Genomic DNA, 24,157 nt, shown 5'->3' on the forward strand with positions numbered 1-24,157 from the left:
ATGTCCCTCTGATAGTTAAAGAGCCACATCACTGTGTTGCCTATTATCACTTGCAAGGATCCCGGAGACATCATATGAAAACAAAAAATATCATAGCATGAATCCTAGCTATCCCTTGACACTGTCTGACTTGCCCCATAGGCTGCACGTTTTTACCCTTATCGAAATTGCTCCCCATGAAAAATCTGAATCATTTGTTGGTACAGATTGTGTTGGGACAGAAGGGAAAAATGGAGACCTGAGTGCAGTCTCCACCCATGCAGTTTGTTTCTGTATAAGGCCCAAAACTGAATCTGACATTCCAGAGGATAATAATGTTGGACCCACATGAACCCTAGAAACCCAATCCTACAGACAGGAGTCAAAGAAGAGTTTTGAACATGTATCTGGAACCCCAAACTGGTGAAGAACGTTTCCTGATTTCTGAGAAAGACTGCAAAAATAAAGTTGTCAAATTAAAGGCATATGAGAATTCCTGTAAGATTGCAAAGCTCTATTCCAGGAGCTAGGTTCTTTGTGCATACTCTTAGAGTTGAAGATAAACCAAAGATTAATATAGAGAACTGATAATGCAACCCAGACACATTGAATCTGAGAAAGAATAGAATTAGAACTTATCTCCAAACAAGTTCTTTCTTTGGATACTGCCACATACACATGCACCTGTTAAGGGCATTCATCTGTCCTACATGCTGTGTACAGTCATGCCTAAAGCTTCTTACATCCACCAGGGAACTGACAAGTATGACAAAAGATAATCCCACAAAGGGATATAGTTAGGCTTTTGTATCTTAATTCCACCCCTACCAACCATCCAGGTTTTAGTCTTCCTAAGCAAACCTCATCACCAGCTGCACAGACAGGAACTCATCCTCTTCACCAGTGAGTTGCCACATGCAAGCTAAACTTTTCCCGTCTTTCTTTATATGATCATTAGTGCAGACCATGAATAATTCTGTTACCTTCCTTGGAAGTACTACCATCCAATCTATGGCTTAAGAATAAGGTGGTTTCCACAACTGCATGCAATATTCCATACATGTAATCTCACCATCTACCTATACAGCGATATTACTATGAACTACTTCTGTCCTATCCATGTTCTTAGAATGATTAGGTCTACATATTATTACACATATCTATGTTCTTAGAATGAAGTCTCCATATTACTCTACATATCCACGTTCTTTGAATCACGAGGTCTCCATATTACTCCACATACCCATGTTCTTAGAACGATGAGGTTATGACTATAGGAGGTACTGCCAGCCATGCCAGGGAGAAGTAGGGCAGTGGATGTAAGACTTCTGCCAGCACAACTAGCAAGAATTTTATAAATAATTATATGTCATTTGTATATCAAGCTGATTTGTAGAGATGCTTGTGCTGAAAATGTACTTGTGAGCTGTGCTTGTGTTAATTGTGTTAAAATGTATCAACAGTGCACCCTGTTGAAATGAACAGAAGTGTGCATGTATTATGGCATCTGAAGTAAAAGTACATGTTTTAATAGAAGACACTGGCACAGCAATGGTTAACCAACTGGCTTATTTTAAGAAAAATAAGTGAAATGTAAATGAGCTGTTAAATCATTGAACAGCACACCACAGTGTTAAGTAGACCCTCCCTGAGACAGTTGGTCTGTGAGCAGCCATTACCTGTTAGCTCAGTGAAAAGAGGGGAGGCCTCCAGGCACTGCCATAAACATTTGGATGTGAATTGCAGCCATCTATGTTCAATCCCTGTTTCAGCTTCCAAGGGGAATAATGTAAGAACCTAGAGTCAGGTGACCAGATGAGGTCATTCTGCCAGCCCTCTTTGGAAATTATATTTAGATATTACAAAGAGAAATCTCACAGGATAGAGCATGTTTGGGAGTCTGACTAGAAAGACTACTTATGTACTTCATCTTGCTTTGCCCAGGTAAGTTATTAGGGAACAGTAAATTCTCCTACATTTAGTCATTTAGTCTGGAATATAGTGAAGCTTAGTTTAGAAATAGTTTTTCTGTTTTTTTTTGTACAAGTCTGTTCATCAATGTTGTTTTCAATATTATCTTTGATTTGAACTCTGTGGTTTACTGTGAATATTCAGTATTTTCATGTTATTTTATTATTTATTATTAAATGTATTTAATACTTTTTTCATGGCTGGTTTTTGTACAAGAGTATCTAACCTTTGAGAGTACTTATGGTTATATGGTGGCACTGTGCGGGCCACTTCAGAAGGCCTAGCAATCTTGCTGAACTACTGCCATTTGTATTAGTATTAATACTGCACAGTATAATTGGACACCCTTTGTTAAGGGCCTTAGGGTAGCTGATTGTGGAGTGTCTGGTGGCAGTGACAACTACCTTATACTCGGGGCAGAAGGGGGGACTGTGGGTAAACCTGTGCCAGCCTTTCCCAGGTATATATGTGTGGGTGTGTGTGTGTGTGTCTATAAATTAAAATTGTCAGTGCGTGTGTGTGTGTGTGTGTGTGTGTGTGTGTGTGTGTGTGTGTGTGTGTGTGTGTGTGTGTGTGTGTGTGTGAGCTACTTGGGGCAGGGACACAAAGCACTGGATTTGCAGTGAAGGTGCTGGAGGAATTGGGTTGGACACTCGGTTGAGGAATTAATCCTACAGCTGTACCAGTGGGGAGTCTTATTGGTGATCTGTAGGGGGACAGATATAGAGACATTCAGACTCCAGGATGAGTGTGTTCCCTCTTAATGGAAATTGTAATTGATGCAGAGAGTTCTGCATCTGGAAATACTGAGCGGATCCATTTCTATTCCAAATCCACGTCCCTGTCCACTGTCAGTGGTGAGGATTCAGGATCCTTGATTACTGGCCCAGCATGGGGATGACACATAGTGGTGCCCATAACATACTGGAAGCAGTGGTGGGAGTCACATTTTTAATTGATTGTCAGTGGTGGGATTATTCCATGCTCACATACTGCTGAGCGGTGGTGCGTATATTGAATTCCTGTAGCCTGTAAGCAGTGTCACTAACGAAAGGTGTACTTTCAGCAGCCACATGGTAGACATTCAGAGTGTCATATCACAATAGCTTTATTTATTTACTTTTTGTTAGCTTAGTAAGTCAAAGAGAGCAGGCAAGGATGTCAGCAGAGGATTATGGCAAGCTGACAAGGAACCAGTTGGCTGAGATGTGCCAAGCACAAGGACTGGTGCATGCCAGCCTGACTAAAGGGGAAATGACTGCAGTCAATCACAGTTGCATCACAGACCAGCATCCAGGAAGACAACCAGAATGGCATTGTGGATGTACATTTCTCAGAAACAGGACAGTTCAACTTTTCCTCAGAAGACTTAAAAATCCATCTGGAGCTAAAGAGAACTGTAATGGAGGCCAAATATTTGGAACTAGAATCAGCAGACAGACTGCGCCATTCGGAGGCTGAAGCAGAATCAGCACAGAGACTGTGGTATTTGCAAGCTTCAGAAAATGAGAGGCAGATGCAACATGAAAAGGAAATCCTGACTCTTCACCAGGGTCGTGGAGGTAATGGGGAAAGGAGTAACCATACCCCAGAAGCAATAAAGGTCAGCAAACTTCTTCCTCAGTTCCAAGAAGGTGATAATTTTGGTAGTTTTATTCATCTATTTGAAATAATATGCAAACAGTATAATGTTGACCAAGGGCTATGGGTACAGTTCCTCACCCCTTACTCCATGATAAAGCTGTAACTGCTGTTTCTAAATTGTCTGATACTGACTGCTTAAATTATAATACAGTTAAAAATTGTTTATTGGAATGCTTTAACTTAACACCTGAAGCTTACAGAAGAAGATCTTGTGAGCATAGACGCAAGACAGATGAAAGTGTATGTGACTATATTGCTGAATTAAGCACTTATTTAGGTGGGTGATCGGTGTCAGGCCACCACTTTTGAAAAGCTGGTAGACCTTTTGGTAAGGGAACAAGCCCTTAGCACTTTGCCTGAGGACATGAGAATCTGGTTGGCAGACATGGAATGGGACTCTGCAGATGAGTTGGGGAAAAAGGAGACTTATACCTACTAAGTGGGGTATCACTGCACAGGACAGGGATGCCCAGTGCTGCACATAGATAAAAGGGAACCCATGGTGATCAGCCTAAACCGCCCCGGCAGAGTTTGCCAGTAACAGGGCAAGTTACTAGTTCAGGTACAGTCAGGATCAAGGGTTAAATGTTTTAAATATAATCAGTGGGGCCATGTAGCATATAGATGTCCACAAAGGCAAGGTGGGGAACAAAAGGTTGGGAAGCCAGCGACTGGGAATAACAGAATGCCAGTGGTAAGTTGTCTGGAGACAAAACAGGTACCAAACTACCAGCAGAGTTTATATCTGATCTTGGCAGTGTCATGTTTTCCATTTACCAAGAGAGACACAGCCTCTGATATAACCATTGTGAAGCCTGCAGTGGTTAAAGTGGAGCAGTACTTGCTTGGGCAGTCCACTCCAGTCACATCTTTAGCAAGGATCCCATTCCAAATGTCTTTGGCCAGGGTTCACCTTGACTGGGAGGGTGGAAAAGGAAGCAAGCAAGTAGGTGTGTTTGAGGATATCTCTGCAAATGTCTTAATAGGGAATGATTTTGTTAATGCAGTACCTTGTGTGCATGCAGTGACACGCAGTCAAGCTTGGAGACAGGCATGTGGGTCTGGTAGCCTGGGGGGGAGCAGACAGACCACAGACCTGAAGCCAGGACTGGTAATGTGTCTACTTCAAGGGGGGAGCTATCCTGTAGCAGTGAGACTGAAGGTGAGTCACAGCTGCTGGTGGATACTGATGTTCCCTTGGACAGAGTGACTGCAAGGGCATACGTGAGTAGTAGCACTCAGGCTGACACTGAGGCACTGCTGTCAGAAGAGGCCATACTTCTTGTGGAAGAGGAGCTGGAAAGAATTACAAAGACAGAGTTGAGACAGGCTCAGCTCACAGACCCTATGCTAAGAGGCTTGAGGGAGGTAACTAGGGAGGCACCTGATTCTCAAGGAAAAGGGGGTTTTGTATACTGGAACAAAGGATTACTGTATACAGAGTGGACTCCTGAGGGCGGGCTAGAAGATGAGGGAATACTGCAGTTGGTAGTAGTCAGAGCCTACCACCTTGCACTTCTAGCCATAGCCCATGACATCCCCTTTGCAGGTCATATGAGCATAAAGCATACCAAGAGACAAATTATGCAAAAATGTTATTGGCCTGGGATTTCCAAGGGATGTAATATGGTACTGCAGGACCTGTGTGCAATGCCAAAAAGTAGTCAAGACAGGAGACAAGGTCAAAGCTCCTTTGATGCCTTTGCCTGTGATATAGGAGACATTTCAGATGGTAGGTATGGATATTGTGGTGCCTCTGAGCACCCCAAGTTTCACAGGGAAGAAGAATATCCTAGTGATAGTAGATTATGCTACCAGATACCCTCAGGTGGTGGCTATGTCCTCCATTGAGGCAGAGAATGTGGTAAATACTTTGTTAGAGATTTTTAGCAGGGTAGGTGTCCCCAAGAGAAATACTGACTGACAGGGGTGCTAATTTCATGTTGGACTTGGTGGCTTGTCTATGAGAGAGCTGTGGGGTGAAGCACCTAAAGACAAACATCTACCACCCCCAGACTAATGGTCTTGTGGAGAGGTTAAACTATGCTAATAACCATGCTATGGACATTTGCAGACCAGTTTAAGAGAGAGTGGAACAAATATTTGCCCCATCTGTTGTTTTTTTTACAGAGAGGTACCCCAGGAATCCACAGGTTTTTTGCCCTTTGAGTTGCTGTACGGGCATATGGCGAGGGGTCTCTAGATTTGATTTGTGATAAGTGGGAGGGTGACTGTGAATCCCACAAGGAGTCTGTTGTGGAATAGGTCCTAAACCTCAGGATAAGGCCTAGGCAACTCATGAGCTTGGCCTGGGAGAACCTGGCAGGAGTCAAACAGCAGAAAAATGTCTGGTATGACAGGAATGCTTGAGCGAGAGAGTATGCTGTGGGGCAGCAGGTGATGGTAATCATTCCTGTCAGACACAATACATTGCAGGCAGCTTGGGAGAGACCCTTTAACATAGTAAGGAAGGTCAGTGATGGTAACTACATGGTAGAACTGCTAGGCAGGAGGCAGGGACACAGAAAGTACCATGTTAACATGATGAAACCCTACCATGACAGGGAGGCCTTTGTACTGAGTATTTGCAGTAGGAGGCAGGAGGAGTAAGGGGGGGGGGGGCTATGCCTACAGGGAGCCAGCCAGCAAAATCCCAAGTTACTATGGTGACTCCTGGGGTTGCATGCATATGATATGACAGGGCAACACTGCAGTGGGGTCAGCAATGCAAAGGCAGATGGAATCTCTTGACAGAGAACAGGGTATCATATTCCCAGACTGGCTTATTTCTCTCAAGCTACATTTCTCAAGGGTCACTTAAAAAACTAGCTTGAGTGTTCAAAGGAGGGGGGAGAGCAGTGATGATTGGAGGTACTGCAAGCCGTGCCAGGGAAAAGTAGGGCAGTGGATGTAAGACATCTGCCAGCACAGCTTGCTAGAATTTTATAAATAATTATATGCCATTTGTAGATCAAGCTGATTTGTACAGATGCTTGGGCTGAAAATGTATTTGTGAGCTTTGCATGTGTTAATTATATTAAAAATGTATCAACAGTGCAATCCGCTGAAATGAAGAGAGATGTACATGTATTATGGCATCTGAATTAAATGTATATGTTTTAATAGAAGACACTGTCGCAGTAATGGTTAACCAGCTAGCTTATTTTAAGAAAAATGTGAGAAATGTTTCATTTAGTTTTTAGTCTGATGAAGCAATGTTATAATCATGAAAGCGGTCACTTTTATCATTTTATTTTATTCTGAATAAATAATTTTCAGTACTCAGTCATGTCAGTGCGGTATTTGTTATTATTTCTTGGTTTACATATTTTCTTTTACAGCACTTTATCCTGTTCCTGTGGTTTTATTCAATCTTTCCTGCTCATTTCTTTTACTCAGAAGAGGAGCATGGCAGAAGGTGCAGAGGTTGAGCTGGCCTATACCCCAGACACTAGACCACTATATCATCTGAACATGGGAAGTGACCGCCTTAACAGGATCTTAAATGTTGACAGGAATCCCCTTGTTTGATGTTGTATTTTCCCCTCAAACAGTACTCAATACAGCTGAAGGTGAAACTTTTCTTTTATTTATTCAACAACCTACAGTGGCAATGTCTACATTTAGAAGCCTGCCTTAAACATAAAGTGATTCTTAGGGGCCTTTGAGTGTTAAATATGCCCAGCTATGGCCATACCTTTCCGGAGTTACAAACTAGATGGCAACAACTCAACCTTAAATTTAGTACTGAATATATACAGCTCCTTACTGACTTTTTTTTCCCTAGAGAGAAAGAGCGGTATGCTGAAATCCTCAGGCAGCAGAATGACATTGTGCCGAATTATCCCAGTGATATGATTAATGATAAGATGGATAATTTGCATGATAGCATTTCAGCTTATGAGAAACGGCTGCAGTCTACTAAGCTGAAGAAATTATACAGGGACTTAACAAGCTTTGCGGAATGAGCAGTGTTTTCCTGGTCAAGGAATAGGATTATACAACCACAAGTTCAGAATTTACCTCTGATAGGTGAGAACATGACAGCAACTCTGTCGCTACACCAGAGGGCGCTATGCAATCTGTTATATTGGAGAACCAGGAAGTTGTGAGTGTAACTAATCAGGCCTCTGGAACTTCACTACAAGAAGTCAGAAATGCCGGTCTGGTGCCTACCACAAATACAGGATCTTTTAAAGTAGATAATAACAGCATTAACGCCAACACAAGCACCGAAATAGCTCCATTTGTGCAGGATACCCAATCACAGCATTTTTTAGCACAGAACTTGATGGCTGCTCCATTTTCTTAACAAATCCCTTCCCTATCAAAGAAAGGAGCAGGAGCCTAGTGATGAAAGGGAGACTGCAAAGTATGGCGACTCAGCAACCAACAGAAAAATGGTGCAGATACTGAACACTGACTTAGTTTTAAATATTTCATCTACAGAACTAACTACAGCTTAGCTATCTGTTGAATAAAGGTCTTTCCTTTGTTCCAGATAGGAAAACTGAGCTTGCTGAACTTCTTAAAGACCTTAGATTGTTTGGTCAATCTTTAACATTAAAAACAGTCTTTCAAGGTAACTCTACTGTAAATGAAAATGTTTTTAAAAAACAACAGTACTTTTGTTCCAATGCCTCACCTAACAATAGAGGCCTTTATTACCTTGTGTGAAAAACAGTTTAGAGAGATGTTTGATAAGGACACTGAACCATATTTTTGTAACATGACTTCAGGAGACTATGAAGCTCTTTTTAAATTGAAAAGCATGTATTCAATAGAAGGTCAACCCCCCCCCCCCCCCCCATCCTCCACTAATAACACTGACCCCATAGCTACCCAATTTAACACACAATTCATCAGTGCAGTAACCTCCCTTCTGGACAAATAACCAGCTCAGCCACTTACTATCCCTAGCACCACTATAGTCAGTCACAATCCCCTCCCCTTCACAACTATACAAACTTAACTACATAAAAACTCCCTTGTCCAAACTCAAATCAAGCTGCACAGCTGCAGACAAACTCCCTAATGAATTCCTGAAAGTGGCAGCCCCTGTAATTGCATATTCCATCTCAATACTCATCATCCTCTCTATCAATGAACAGTATGTCCCTCACACTTGGAAAATATCTCATATTATTCCACTCCATAAAGGTGACCCATCCAAGGAAATAACTAACTTCTGCCCCATAGCAATCCTCACCCCCTCACAAAAATCCTAGAGAAATGCATCCACAAGCATCTCTTAAACTACTTCCTTATCAATACCCTACTTTCCAAATCTCAACATGGTTTCCGGCCAAAGCACAGTACTAGTACAGCTCTCCTTGCCTTTTCTAACTCCATCCACCAACACTTGAACAAAGGACAACAGGTCACGTCTATATTTCTAGACATGTCTAAAGCCTTTGACACCATGTCCCACCAGCTCCTTCTTAATAAACGATCCACCTATGGCCTCAGCTCACCTGCACTAACCTGGTTCCATAGTTATCTTTCTAACCATCAACAGGCCACAGTGTGGGACACATCACTCTCCCCTCTCCTCCCCACCTTTGTGGGAGTCCCCCAAGGTTCCATTCTTGTTCCACTCCTCTTTATCATATTCACCAATAACTTCTGCAAAGCAACCCAGCATGCCTCCGTAATTCAGTACACTGATGATTCTACCCTTATCTGTTCTGCTCCCTCCACCCTAGATCTCCAGATTAGAATGCAATCTGCTTTTCAGGACATCGAATCCTACCTCTCACAACACCAACTCATTTTGAATCCCAACAAAACCAAAGTTAAAATATTTAACAATAAAAAATCCAAAACTTCACAAATCCCACTATCCATCACCACTGCTAACGGTACCAAAATTGCCCCCACTAACCATATAAACCTCTTGGGTATTACCATAGATGAATACCTCAAATTTGATGTACATATTGCCCAAACCATCAAAAAAGTCCACATCAAATTAGGTAATCTATATAGAGCCTAACAACTCCTAACACCCAATGCCAGGCTTGCCACTGCACGCACACGCCTCCTAAGTACCCTTCTCTGTGGTTCCATTGTCTTCACTAACCTCCAGAAATCAGACCTCAATAAACTGGAATCATGTTACCATAAAATTGCAAAATTTGCCACCAACCTCCCACTCACATCCCATCACTGCTCATCTCTTTAAGTGTCAAACTGGCTAGAGCTACCAAACCTTCTGTCTTTCAATCATCTAGCCTTAACCCACAAAATAATCTACCATCCCAATAACTGCCCTGCCATATCCTCCTTAGTTCAACCATACTCCAAACATCGAGCTTTAAGATCCTCCAACAAACTCTTACTTAAGGTATCCAACTCCTACAACCAACACGGCAACTCCCTCTATTCCCTCAATATAGCCAAACTCTGGAACTCCCTCCTAGAAACCCTAAGGAACATACCCTCACATGACCAATTCAAAACACTACTAAAACGCCACCTTAGCAGCCACTGGCTATGCTCCTGTCACTCTACTGGTTAAACCCCCTCTCCTCTCTTGTAGCTACTCTCCAAACAGTCTCTCCTCCGGCTTCCTTTAGTTCTATTTCCTCTACCCCCTTTGCCATTAGCTCTCTCAACTTGTGATCAATGCTTTACTTTAGCTTCTGGTTTATTTTCTACAGAGCTATTTCTATTAGCAGGTTTTCAGTTCCCACCATCCTGTTGTGTTTGTTCTTTGAGGGAGATCTTCCCCCTTGGATCTCCACCAGAAAACACGCAATACTTGTGTAATGTTTCTTCTTGGTACGTAATTTTTTTTTTTTATATTGTAAAAATGCATTCTATTTTTGTGATGATCTGTGTTTGTTCCTCGAGGGAGATCTTCCCCTTGGATATCCACCAGAAAACACGCAATACTTGCGTAATGTCTCTTCTGGATATGTAATTTTTTTTTATATTGTAAAAATGCATTCTATTTTTGATCTGTGCATCTAAAATCTACTTGTATTTTATTTTCTGTGGAGCTTTTCTACCCAGGCCTCCGCTGAAAAAGGGCCTCTGGCCCAGTTGGACATTCCTGGTCAACAAAATGTATTAAATAAATAAATAAAATAAATAAGTTAGACCAGCTGATAAAGGCGGCAGTATTGTAGTGCTAGACAATGATTTATATATAGCACAGATGAGGAGGCTACTGTATGATGAGAATACTTATTCTTGTATTCTTAGAAATATGTTACTGGTATTCTAGAGGTTTCCTTTTTGATTTTTGCCTTATTAATGAAGAGCTTCATTACTGAAAGTTTATTTAATTACTTCAATATGGAGCACCCCCTCATTCCCACGATTTATGGCCTTCCCAAGATTCATAAGAACTTACACTGTCCCCAGTGAGGCCAATTGTATCAGGCAAAGGCTGGAGTACAAAACCACTATCTATCTTTATTGAGAAAAATTTACACCCATTATTAGATGAATGTGTAACAGTGTTAAAGGATACTAAATCATTTCTATCTAGATTGGCTGATAAGGTCTCTACTGTATCTACTGACTACATGTTTGTTACTCTGGATATAGCATTGCTGTTCACTGTTTTTCCTAATGAATGGGGTGTTGAGACCATTAGAGAATTTTTGAACCAAAGGAAATGTTTCACCAATGATAAGGTAAATATGTTATGTTTGCTTCTTGAAATCGTATTAGAGAACAATGTTTTTATCTTTGAAAATGAATATTTTCTGCAGAAGGTTGGTGTGACCATGGGCACTGCCTGTGCCAATACCTACACCAACCTGGCACTGGTTCAATGTGAGAGAACATTTTTGTTGCCTAATAACCCATGAACTACCACATAGGTGGTAGTTTACTTAACACCGAAAGTGTGACAAGAGACCTTGGGACACAGGTGGACAGTAGTCTCTCCTTTGATAATCACATTGTGACAGTAGTCAGGAAATCCTTCTATGTGGCACACCTCATCACAAAAGGTTTCTCATCCAGGAAAAAACGAGGTCATTGTTCCCCTCTACTCATCACTCATTAGACCCATTATAGAGTACAACGCCCCTTTTGGTATGTACCTTCCAAGACATCTACAACAACTGGAAAGGCCACAGAAATACCTCACAAAGAGGATTACCAGCCTCAAACAGATGCCCTACACAGACCGTCTGAAAAAACTCCAGCTTTACTCTGTCGCATATCGCCTACTCAGAGGCGATCTCTGCCTACCATACAAAGCTATGTCAAACCCCGAGCTGTTGGACATGCTCCACGTAAAGAAATCCCAATCCCTCCGAGCTACATGCTCTAGGGGCCTAAATCTTGTCACCACAATAAATAGAACATGCTGGAGGGATAGATTCCTATCTCAGAGACTTCCCATACTCTGGAACAAACTACCTATCTATATCAAACAAAGCTCCTCATTAGCACTCTTCAAGAAAAATCTTGATGATTGGAATGGAGATAGGAACTTCACCCCGGGGATCACTTCTGTGGCTCTGCTTGACAGGGGCACAGGAAAATAATTTTCTTTTGTGGCAAAAGCCAGGGTACTCTTTGGCTAGGCTTATATAGGCCCTAGGGCCAATAGCCTAGTACCTACCTATGAACCTATAATAATGCCTTTTCAGATTATATTTTGTGGTACGTGTGTTTCGTGGATGATATGTTTCTGCTTTGGGAAGGCACTCAGTTAGAACTGGAAGAGCTTGTGACCTACATGCATAATATCACCAGCTTCCTTAGATTTACCTATAATTATTCCCCTGTAGAGATAGATTTCTTAGATGTAAACGTCAGCAAAACAAAACTTGATACTTTATGCACTTGTGTATTTAGGAAACCGACTAGGAAGAATACCTTTTTGTATAAAAACAGTATGCGCCCTAGGCACGTTATACATAATGTGTTGAAAGGCCAGTTCTATCGAATAATTAGGTTACATAATGATGATTCTCAACTATGCTTAGCGCTTGACTCTCTTAAGAATGATTTTGTACACAGAGGTTATAAGGAGAAAGAAACTGATGCCTGCATCACCAATGCTTGGCAAGAAAAGGAAAGGAGAGGTAAGGCATATTATAGTAATTCAGAAGCACCTCATAGTTCACAATCATTATCTGTTATGGCCGATACCTTGAGGGTACCCTTACCCTATCCCAGTGACATTAATAATTATTGCAACATTATAAAAATGAACTGGAATATTTTATATATGGTAGAGGAACTGAATGCATTCTAGATATTACACCACACTTTACTTTTAAAAACAATAAGTCACTCAAGAAGCATTTGTGTTATAGATCACAGCATCACAATGGAACTGTTCTATCTAACAGGAAGAGCACTTTTGCCTGTAGGTCTTGTGCAGCATTGTAAGTATATTCTTACAGGTTCAGTTTATATACATCCCTATGTTCATAGGTAGGTACTAGGCTATCAGCCCAAGGGCCTACGTAAGCCTAGCCAACAAGGTTCCCTGGCTTACGCCACCCAAGAAAGTTATTTTCCTGTGCCACTGTCGAGCAGAGACACAGAAGTAATTCCTGTGGTGCATTTCCTATTTTCCATCCACTCATCAAGATTTTTCTTGAAGAGTGCTAATGAAGAACTTTGCTTGACATAGATGGGTAGCCTGTTCCAGAGTATGGGAAGTCTCTGAGACAGGAATCTATCCCTCCAGTATGTCCTGTTTATTGTGGTGACAAGGTTTAGGTCCCTAGAGCATGTAGATCCGAGGGATTGGGATTTCTTTAGGTTTAGCATGTCCAACAGCTCTGGGTTTGACATAGCTTTATATGTTAGGCAGAGATCACCTCGGAGAAGGCAATATGCTATGGAGTAAAGCTGGAGTTTTTTGAGATGGTCAGTGTACGGCATTTGTTTGAGGCCAGTAACCCTCTTTGTGAGGTACTTCTCTGGTCTTTCCAGCTGCTGCAGATGTCTTGTGAGGTACACTCCAAAAGGGGCATTGTACTCTACAATGGGTCTAATGAGTGTCGAGTAGAGGGGAACAATGACCTCTTTTTTCCTGGATGAGAACCCTTTTATGATGAGGTGTGCCACGTAGAAAGACTTCCTGACTACTGTGGTGATGTGACTATCAAAGGAAAGACTACTGTCCACCTGGGTCCCAAGGTCTCTTATCACACATTTGGTGTTAAGTAGATTGCTGCCTATGTGGTAGTTCATGGGTACAGAGTTTTTACCAAAGGGGATGACACTGCACATTTTGGCACTGAGCTTGAGGCCATGGCTCTGACACCAGGCATCTGTCTCAGCAAGGCCCTTCTGTAGGATGTCCACATCATTTGGGGACTTTACTATGGCTCCTAGTTTGCAGTCATCTGCGAACTTCATTAGCCAGAGGCCTTCTGTGTTATCCTGTACTTCAGAGAAGTAGATACCAAACAGGAGAGGTCCCAGGACTGAACCCTGTGGTACTCCACTTGTCACTGGTTTGAGGTTAGATTTGGAGTCTGCAACTTTTACAGTGTGGGTTCCGTCAGTGAGCCAGTTAGCAACCCATCTTGTGACGTAGGGATTTATACCAGTTTAGTGAGTTTAGCTATAATTCCAGAATACGGGATGGTGTCGAAAGCCTTGGCGAGGTCAAGGTAGGCTGTGTGAACCACCTTACCCTCTTCTACAGCTTTGGTGACTGCCTCAAAGAAGTCGATCAGGTTCAGGTGGCATGATCTGCCTTTCCCAAACCCGAACTGGGTGGGATCCAGAGTTTGGAGGTTACCAATGTCTTTGTTTATGAGTTCCATGACGATACGTTCCATGGCCTTGCAGACCAGGCTCATCAGGCTAATAGGGTGATAGTTCCCGGGGATCAGTGGTGGCTCCCCCTTTGTGGAGTGGGATAACTGTTACTGTGCACCATTCAGTGGGCACAAAGCCTAATGCGAGGCTATTATTAAACATGGTGCTTAGGTGGGGAGCCAGTTCGTTCTGAAGTTCATGTAAAACGCAGCCTGGGATGTTGTCCGGTCCCATGGATGCTGTGTTTTTGGCTTTAGAGAGTGCAGCTTTTACCTGCGTAGTTGTGATTACAGGGACTCTTCATTCTTCCTGTACAGATATGGGCCCTTTAGGGGGTGAGGGGGGGGGGGCAAGTTAGCACTGAACCTATCTCCCAGGATGTTGGCAATATCAGATGGTTCAGTAATGTTCGTGCCGTTGTGCTGTAACTCAGAGCAGATCTGGGTGTTGCCATCAAGATTCTTGACATAGCTATGGAATGCTTTGTGGTTGTCCTTAGAATTAGTGGCAATTTTGTTTTCGTAGCTAGCTTTGGAGGATCTTATAAGGAATCTCAGCTTCTTACTGAGGAAAGTGAGTAAAAGAGCTGTTTTTCTCTAAGCAAGTGAGAAAAGTAAGTATAAAAACTGTTTTCCTCTAGGTAATGAGGAAGGTTTGAGTGCTATAGTAATTAGTAGCTTATTTAGTGCTTACAAGTTCTGAACAAGTGCTGAGCACGAATAAGCAAATTTAAGTGCTAAAACTAAGAATCTGTATCTGCACTAGATGAGTTACAGGACAGAAACAAGTGCAAATGCATGCTTTCAAATCAGAAAGTCTGGTGGGACAAATAATGTGTAAAGATAATATTAAATACTTGGGTACTGGCTTCACTACAGATGATAAGGATTTTTATGTTACCAATATTGAAACAGTTTGGGATCAAATAATATCTGATTTGGGGAGATGGAAGAATCTACGACTACCAGTATTATCAAAGGTATCAGTTATCAAAATGAATATATTACCACGATTATTATATATTTTCAGATCTGCTCAGGTAATAATTTCAAAAACATTTTTTAAATGAATTCACAAAGAATTAGCTAAATGTATTTGGGAGCCGAAGAAAACAAGGATCTCATATGAAAAATGAATGACTCCAAAACATAGAGGTGGACTGGAGTTACCAAATTTTGAAACTTACTATTTTATAGTAAATTCAAACAGGCTCCTAAGAATCGCTAATTATAATATAACTAGCACTAAATGGATTCCTACCTGGGTAGTTCTGAATTATAAATATATTTTACACTTGAATATTAATCCTAAAGCCATACCCTTTTTAGGCAACTAAACTTTGAAACTATATGGGTTAATGGATCACATTAAACTATATTTAACGTCCCTACAAACCTTATTTCAATCATTAGATCTTGCTCAATATATGATGGTTTATCAACCCTTTCATAGAAACCCTAACCTGAGACTAAATAATAAATTAATTGATCTTAAAGAATTCCCTTTAATAATCAATTTAACTTTAATAGATATTTATACACTTCTTAAACTCTCGGCTAATCAGATAAGAAAAGAATTAAATTTACCTAAAAATTATCTCGTTATTGTAAGACAAATTGCTAGCTAGAAGGCTTTCCTCCAACACAGAAAGGCTTGGGGGGGGGCTCAGAAGCTTACATACAGTCCTGGATACAGCAAATCTGTATCTGGACTACACTAGTTACAGGAAAGGTAGGAAACAGGCTTACACTATTATTTTTTATTTGTTTTTTTTTGTTTTTTTTTACAGAAAAGAGCTAAAACAGCAGTAAAAACAATCTAATGCAGTGCAAGCTAGCACACGAGTATGTAGCAATATTAGACCAAACACAGTTTAAAAAATGCAATTAAATTAAAAAGGACTAAAAGCAAGTGCAGGAGTTTATTAGGTAGAATGTGGTAAAGAGATGGGACTAGGGGAGTGTCCCAGATCAAATCTACAGTGGGGCGGGCAACTGCAAAAGCCACCAAATTTAAACTATGATCCAGAAATAGGGAGGGTGGGTGGGACAAAACACTTTCATCAGAGATCTGAAAAACTATAAGCAACAATTAACAGTACAAACTCTAAAAACCAAAAAAGTATACTTAGCTCTATATATTTCCAGAGATTGAAAAGCAGTCTCTCAGAACACAGGTTCCAGCAATGAAATGCAGGCTGTTACTAACAGGTTTAATTTTATGCACATGATCCTTGAGTTAGATAACACACAAGTTGTAAAAATCAGTTATACCAACTGAAGACACAGCAGAAAATAGGGAAGGTGGGGAAAACACTTTCAGCAGAGATCTGAAAAGCTATAAGCAACAATTAACAGTACAAACTCCAAAACCAAAAAAATATATACTTAGCTCTGTATATTTCCAGATAGATTGAAAAGCCGTCTCTCAGAACACAGGTTCCAGCAATGAAATGCGAATCTTAAAATCGAGTTAGACTTTTATGCTGACTACAAAACTACTAAAATCGTTTATTTTAGTAACTGTCAGGTTTGTCATGCCTTTTATATAGGCATGACTAATAGGTCTTTGAAAGATAGAATTTTGGAACATTATAGGGACATTAGAAACAAAAAAGAGACCAATGCTTTAGCACAGCATATCATTTAGCATGACCCCGGACATAATTTTAAGTTCTTGGATCTGCAGGTATTAGATGTCTGAATTAGAGGGGGTGATGATGTGAATTGTACAGGAGTATCAGAACAGAAATGGATTCTACTATTTAATGCAGAGAAACCACCTGGTTTAAATGGGGTATCTAGCCTCAAACCATTTCTGAAAGCTCGTCCACTCAAACATTAGGTTTTATTTCTGTATAATATCATATATATGCATATAATATAGTATACTTTCTTGTTATGTAATATTCAGTATTTCACTTCCTGTGTTTTGTAATTTGAACTTGTTTGCAGTTTTTCTTATGACTGTACCTTTTATTCAGTATGTCTTAATTAATTCTAAGAATATATTGGTTAGTTTCATTTTAAATTGAGTGCTGTTTCATTTAGTTTTTAGTCTGATGAAGCGATGTTATAATCGCAAAACCGCTTACTTTTATAATTTTAGTTTATTCTGAATAAATAATTTTCAGTACTCAGCCATGTCAGTGCAGTATTTGTTATTATTTCTTGATTTACGGATTTTCTTTTACCATAATTTATCCTGTTCCTGTGGATTTATTCAATCTTTGCTGCCAAGTTTAAAATTGTATTTGGTGGATTTTTTTATCCCGAAGTTGCTTTTTCAATTGAGGGAGGGATTTTTTTTACCTCACTGGAAATTGCATCTCCTATTTTTTGCCACAAATTTCCTTTTGTTATACAATCTACTGATGCTGGGGTTCTACCAGGGTGGCTTGTTTTACATGATGATACTGTACTTAAGCCAGATAGGTACAGCTGTCTCTATGTAGCTGCCAGTATGACTAAACAGGGCTTGTGTGAATGATTCTGCACAGGCAGCAATGTTCTCAGGGTTTTGGGAGGGGAGGCTTGAATTTTTACCAGAGTGTCACTTAGTAGTAGGAAGTTTGATGTAGAATAATTCCTAAAATTCACAAGAGTCAGCCTCTGTATCTGGTTTTATCTTTGCTTCAAGGGACACAGCTTTATGGTCTGACCTGACTAGTGAGGAGATTAAACTAGGGATGGTGCAACATTCTGCCATATTTGTGAGGACCAGGTCATGGAAGTTTTCTTCTCTAGTGGGTATACAGACTAACTGGCCCAAGGCATTTGCATTTACATAATTCAGGAATCTTTCGGCCTGCATGCTGGGGGTCATGTATGATTCCCAGTTTATAATGAGGTAGTTAAAGTCACCCATGAGTATGGTGTTAGACGTACTGGAGACACTCTCCATTAAACATATGTATTACGGTGTAACAGGGTCACAAAAGGGGGAGCCATCGCTTACAAGGTTGTAGCATGGAGATTCGTTTAAGATAATTGGGATGTGGGGAAGCTCAAGAGCATCATAGTGACAGATCATCCTTGAGGTGTGGTTGCTTTTAATATAAATAGAGATATCTTCACATTTTGTACTTTCGTGTAGTTGGTCTAAATGTGTATCCCTACACTGCCAGTGTGCTCTCATTGGCCAGGTAATGGCTGAAAAGAGTTCTCAAACTAGTCTACCTATCTGCCTATCAAGAAAATAAATGTGATGTGATTAACCCAATGGGTCCCATTCTTTATTTAACATTTGCTCAGTGGGTAAGAGGAGTGGCCCATAGACCGTTTTCAAGCATGAACTGGTCCATGAGTGCAAGGAACAGAATACAGTACTGAATGCATGGACATCTAGCCACGCAAGCAAAAAACAGTTAAAGGAGTCTAGAATACCAAGGCGAAAACCCAGACATACGCAGACAAAACATGCCATCTCCATGCAGACAGTGGATAGAATCCCAGACCATGCAACTATGAAGCAGAGATCTTACCAAATTTACTGATGCTACTTTCTGTCCATTGTATTCTCAATTCTTTTCTTCCTTCCCGCATGCATTTATTCCACATTTATGCTAAAGAAATTTAACCTGCCAGGTTTCTGATAATCCCCATTATCAAGTAACTCCTTGTGTTTTAATATCTTAGTTTGACAAGCCCTGTTTTATTAGTTTACATCATCAGCAAAAAAGATCAACTTTTCCTTCAGCCCTTCTGCAACTTCTCATATAAAGACATTGAAGAGTACCATCCTGCTACTGACCACTGGGGTACCCAGCTTGTCACCATACTTTCAAAAACCTGAGAACCATTTACTATTATCCACTATGTCCTACTGCCTAACCAATGATCTATCCTCTCTATCATCCAAGTACCCACTCAAAAGCTTAGTTTGTTCAATAACCAGTTGTATAGCACAAAATGTAGCTTAGTAAACCTGAAACAGGGTGTCCCATACCTCTCAAACTCTTAGTGAGACACACAGATGTCCCCTCTTGCTATGTTGGATAAGGAAAAGGTCATGGTCAGCTGTCTGTCAGGTGTCAAGATCTGCCATATCACACATGCACCCAAGTCTCTCAACAACAGGTACTATTATGACTCCGTCATAGTCCATGTTGGTGTGAACGACTTGAGATGTACTTCTATGGACTATATGAAAACAGACATGACTGAGCTCTCGGACTGTGTGTTTCAAGAAGATATGTCCTTAGCCCTAAGTAGCATTTTACCTTCACCTAGGATGATGCCTCAATATAAACAGAAAATGGCTGACTTCAATAACTGGCTTAGTTTCTGGTGTCATTCTAAGGGGATCCAGTATCTGTTAGCCTGCTATGACATGATCGACAGACCTTGATGCTTTGCCAGAGATGGTCTTCATCTGTCACCCCTGGAATGTCGGCTACTGGCTAAGGTTCTTGCCACCCCCATAGTTCCTTTTTAGCCAGTGTCTCAAGGACAAAATTCTTGACATAAAAATTCCATCTAAAAACAACCTCAAGGTTATGCTGCTAAATGCTAAGAGCCTTAACATGAAACTGCACTCATTGGAAACAGTCCTCACCTTCAAAGGTGCGGACATTTGTGCAGTCACACAGACCTTGTTTAAGGCTGTGGACAGCACTCCAGCCATACCAGGTTATACCTCCTTCCACATGTTCAGACCACAAACTGAAGGCATGAAAACTAAAGCAGGTGGTGTAACAATATTCATTAAAGATAAATACACCTCCAGATTGGTTAAACAGTATAATTCCCTGGAGATACTTCAGGTGCAATTAACTGTTGTTAGGACACCTATTCAAGTCATTGCCAGCTACAGGACCCCGTCCATGAATCAGGACACTCACTCTGCCTATTTGGATCTACTTGGGTTTATCAAGGTACATCTGAACACCATGGTTTTGTGTGACTTTAACTACCCATCCACTGACGGGGTAAATTACTCGTCCTCAAACTCACCTGCCCAAAAGTTCCTTGACTTTGTTAACTCCACAAGGGGTGCCAACATCCCGGATCTGGTGCTTACCAACATGGGTGAACCACTAAATCACCCTCACTGTGGTCTTTCCAGGTAAGATCTGACCACAGATCAGTCTCAGTAGAAGTAACTATCACATTTGACTGCCCCCCCCCCCCCCCCCCCATCAGCTACTAAACTAAAAAACGTCTCCACAGCAGATTATAACCTCTTAGGTAAATGGTATAAACAGCTTCACTGCACCTCTCCCCTCAGATGGAACTGCCAATTATGAAGAGTTCTACACCAATGCTTTATACAAACACCTGTATAGTTGCATTGACTTGGCCGTACCTGATAGGACCGAAACAAGCTCCTCAATAAAGAGCAAACCTGCCTGATAGACAACTGATATTAACAGGCTTTACAAAAAGAGCACAAAATTGCTGTCTAGGAGTAAGACGGAGCAAGCCCTAAACTGAAAACACTCCTTCTTAAGCTTAAACAAGCAAATAATACTTCTTGTGAAGTCTTCCAAAGCAAACTATCAAATTAGCGTCCTCAACTAAGGACAACCATAAAGCATTCTTTAGTTACTTCCTAAAAGGAAAGGCCCAGATTTGTGCCAAACCAGTAATTAATGATATCACATATACTGAGTCTGTGGACATAGCTAACCTGTTGGCTGAAAGGTTCTGTGAAAACTTCACTCCCCTGTCCCTGCCACATGAATCCTTAATATCCCTTCCACCTGTCCCCTACCTTGTATCTCTAAACAGCAGGTCATAAACACCCTAAGGCCAAAAACACAGCACAGCATCTATGGGATCCCATAACCTCCCAGGCTGCTTCCTACATGGGCTCTAACAGGAATTAGCAATGCCATTGGGTATTCTTTCAATCATAGTCTAAGCACTTGTTTCATCCCAGCTGAATGGAAAACGGCCATCATTATTCTGTTGCGAAAAGGTGGTGTTTCCACTGACCCCGGGAACTATAGACCTATTAGACTGACTAGCCTTATCTGCAAGACCATGCAGCGAATCATCATGGACCTTATCAACAAAGATATAGGTAATCTTCAAACACTTGGCCCTACTCAGTTTGGATTTGTCAAAGGGAGAGCATGCCTGTTAAACCTGGTGAACTTCTTCAAGATGGTTGCCAAGGCCCTAGACAATGGGAAATCTGTGCATACAGCCTACCTAGACTTAGCCAAGATTTTTCACACTATTCCCCACTCAGGTATCATTGACAAACTCACCCAGGTAGGTATCAACCCTTACATCATTAGTTGTGTCACTAACTGGCTCACTGATAGAACCCATATAGCCAAAATAGGGGAATCCACCTCCAACTGCAGACCTGTAACCAGTGTATTCCACAGGGATCAGTCCTGGGACATCTACTGTTCGGAATCTATTTCTCTGAAGTACAAGCAAAAGCTAAAGGACTGTGGCTGACAACGTTTGCTGATGACTGCAAACTGGGGGTGGTCATAGAATATCCAAATGATGTCATCATACAAGAGGGTCTTAGACAAACAAATGATTGGTACAAGAGGGTCTTAGATAAACAAATGATTGGTGTCAAGGTCATGGCCTTAAATTCAATGCAAAAATGTATCGTCATCCCTTTTGGTAAGAGCATTGTTCCTGCTAACTACCACACCAATAGCAACACCCCAAGTGCATACTCAGTGGTGAGAAACCTGAGCACACAGGTTGACAGCAACCTTACCTTTGATCACCATGTCTCCACAGTGGTAAGAAGGGCATTCTATATTGTTCATCTCATAAGTAAGGGCACTGCTTCCAGAAAAAAAGAAGTTATAACCTCCCTGTTATCTTCCCTCATCAGGCCAATAATTGAGTACAACGCCCCTTTTGGTATGTACCGTTCCAAGCACCTACAGCAATTGGAGAGACCACAAAGGTTCCTCACAAGAGAAATTCAAGGTCTTCAGCATCTGTCCTTTTGGATCATTTGAAAGCACTGTCACTTTATTCTTTTTCATACAGGCTACTCAGAGGCGATCTCTGCCTTGCATATAAGGCAATCTCTGACCCTGCTTTATTGGAAAATGCTGCATATCCGGACGTCAAATGGTACATGGATTACTCACTGTAAAGACCTTAACCTGGTATGTGACATTAATGGAACCTGCTGGAGGGACAGATTTGTCTCCCAGAGGTTACCACACCTCTGGAACAGACTCTGACTTCATGTCAAACAGAGCAACTCATTGGCCCTATTCAAATGCAATCTGGATGATTGGATGGGTAACCGTAAATTCACCCCAGGGGTTCAGCTTTGTTGTACTGTACTGGCTCACCTGCTGTTCGTGCAAGAATGGGAGTGGCCAGAGTGATTGACAAGCCTAATGCCTGTGATGTGGTATGTAAATGATGAATAATTGACAAATCTGCATGGATTGCCAATGACATCATGCATACATTAATTGTTGATTAGTTTCAGTAATTAAGTGATACATGACTGCAATTTAACTTGCAAGACATTTCCTGCTGAACTTGTGAACATGTACAGTTCTAACAGAACCAGGCTTCATGAAGCTCTATACACAATGCAGAGTTTGACACTCGCTAGCCTGTATGTTACTGAGAAGAGGGACAAGGCTTTCAGATGTTCTGCATATTTTTTGTTGTTATGATTTAGGCACTTGATTTTTTTTAAGTAAAAAAGCATTGTAGTTTTCCAGTTGAGCAAGTGTTTGGACAGGTACATACAGAAAAGAGCATTACTCCCAATGATTGGCCTAACAGACATCGAGGAAACGGGAAACGTCTCAACAGAGATCAGGAATCTGAACGACTACATTTCCCACTCTTGTAGCGCTGTAAACATGGGATTTGACATGCTATTTTGCAGTAATAGGGTTTGTTCCAGTAAAAGACTTATATGTTGCCAGTGACTGTCTCACACCACTTCAGTACTCTCCATCTGTATCATACTCTGTATATGGCATCTCCCTGCCTCCTCTAGTTTGTATTAGTCTGTTCAGAACATGTTCATTGACTACACGGCCAGCTTATAATACAACTACTGTTCTGGTTGCGGCTTGCATTCCTCAGGTGTGCAAAGTAGCATTTTTGACTTTCATAAGTTAAAATATTACCATTTTCCCTTTGCTTTTGAAGGGGGGCAAACCCCTCTGCACCCCCCCCTTGTGGGGAGCACGGCACCTCTCACATCCCCCACTACTTCAGTATACCAACTCAGAGATTTCACTACATTGAAGAAGAGGGTAAACAAAGCCTATGTTATATTTCAAATAACTATCCTATGGCCAAAGGAATTCAGTATTATTAAAGATAAAACTATTAGGCATGCATGCTGATGAGAGATGTAATCAGAATTAGCAGCTATAGTACGTGCTGGCCATTTAAAGTAACAATGAGTTGTGCTAGAATGAGATAGTTACGCTATGGTCACAGAAAAATAAGTATAATAAGGAATACACTACTCACAATTATGCCGATGTGAACTGCAACCGGGATTGCTGGTTATAGTACGTGCTGACATGTATTACTATAGAGTAAGGGAAAACAGCAATATTTGTAACTTATGAAAGTCGAATGTGTTATAAATATTACTCAAACATATTGTTCTGGCCAGTTTTTAATCTCGCATTTTAAACCTATGCACTTGCTGGTGTCATGCTTAACAGTGGATCACTTGTTCCTATGATGACCTTTTACTGAAAATTAGCAAATTATGTTTTGAATACAATGCAGCTTTTCAGAGCAGTTTATTGAACCATCATTTAAAATACAGAATGGTGTAACTTCAGCCCCTATTACCAGCTTTGCAGTAGCCTCTGCTTTACATAACCATTTTT

At 41.0% G+C, this 24,157-nt stretch overlaps 1 protein-coding gene across 2 annotated transcripts in view; it reads right to left on the minus strand.

Annotated features, from left to right (window-relative positions):
• Nucleotides 1–24,157, minus strand: part of LOC122813890 (zinc finger protein 85-like) — a 118,314-nt gene that overhangs the window by 92,550 nt on the left and 1,607 nt on the right. Inside the window, exon 2 of one of the 2 annotated variants that reach the window (XM_044086433.1) lies at nt 23,787–23,847. The exons of the other annotated variant lie outside the window; for it this stretch is intronic. The gene's annotated coding sequence lies outside the window, so the exon portion shown is untranslated. The remainder of the gene's footprint in view (nt 1–23,786; nt 23,848–24,157) is intronic. 2 annotated transcript variants of the gene reach the window in all.

Source organism: Protopterus annectens, chromosome 10.part0, assembly GCF_019279795.1.
Source record: "Protopterus annectens isolate FY-2018-M chromosome 10.part0, PAN1.0, whole genome shotgun sequence".
Taxonomy (NCBI): domain Eukaryota; kingdom Metazoa; phylum Chordata; order Ceratodontiformes; family Protopteridae; genus Protopterus; species Protopterus annectens.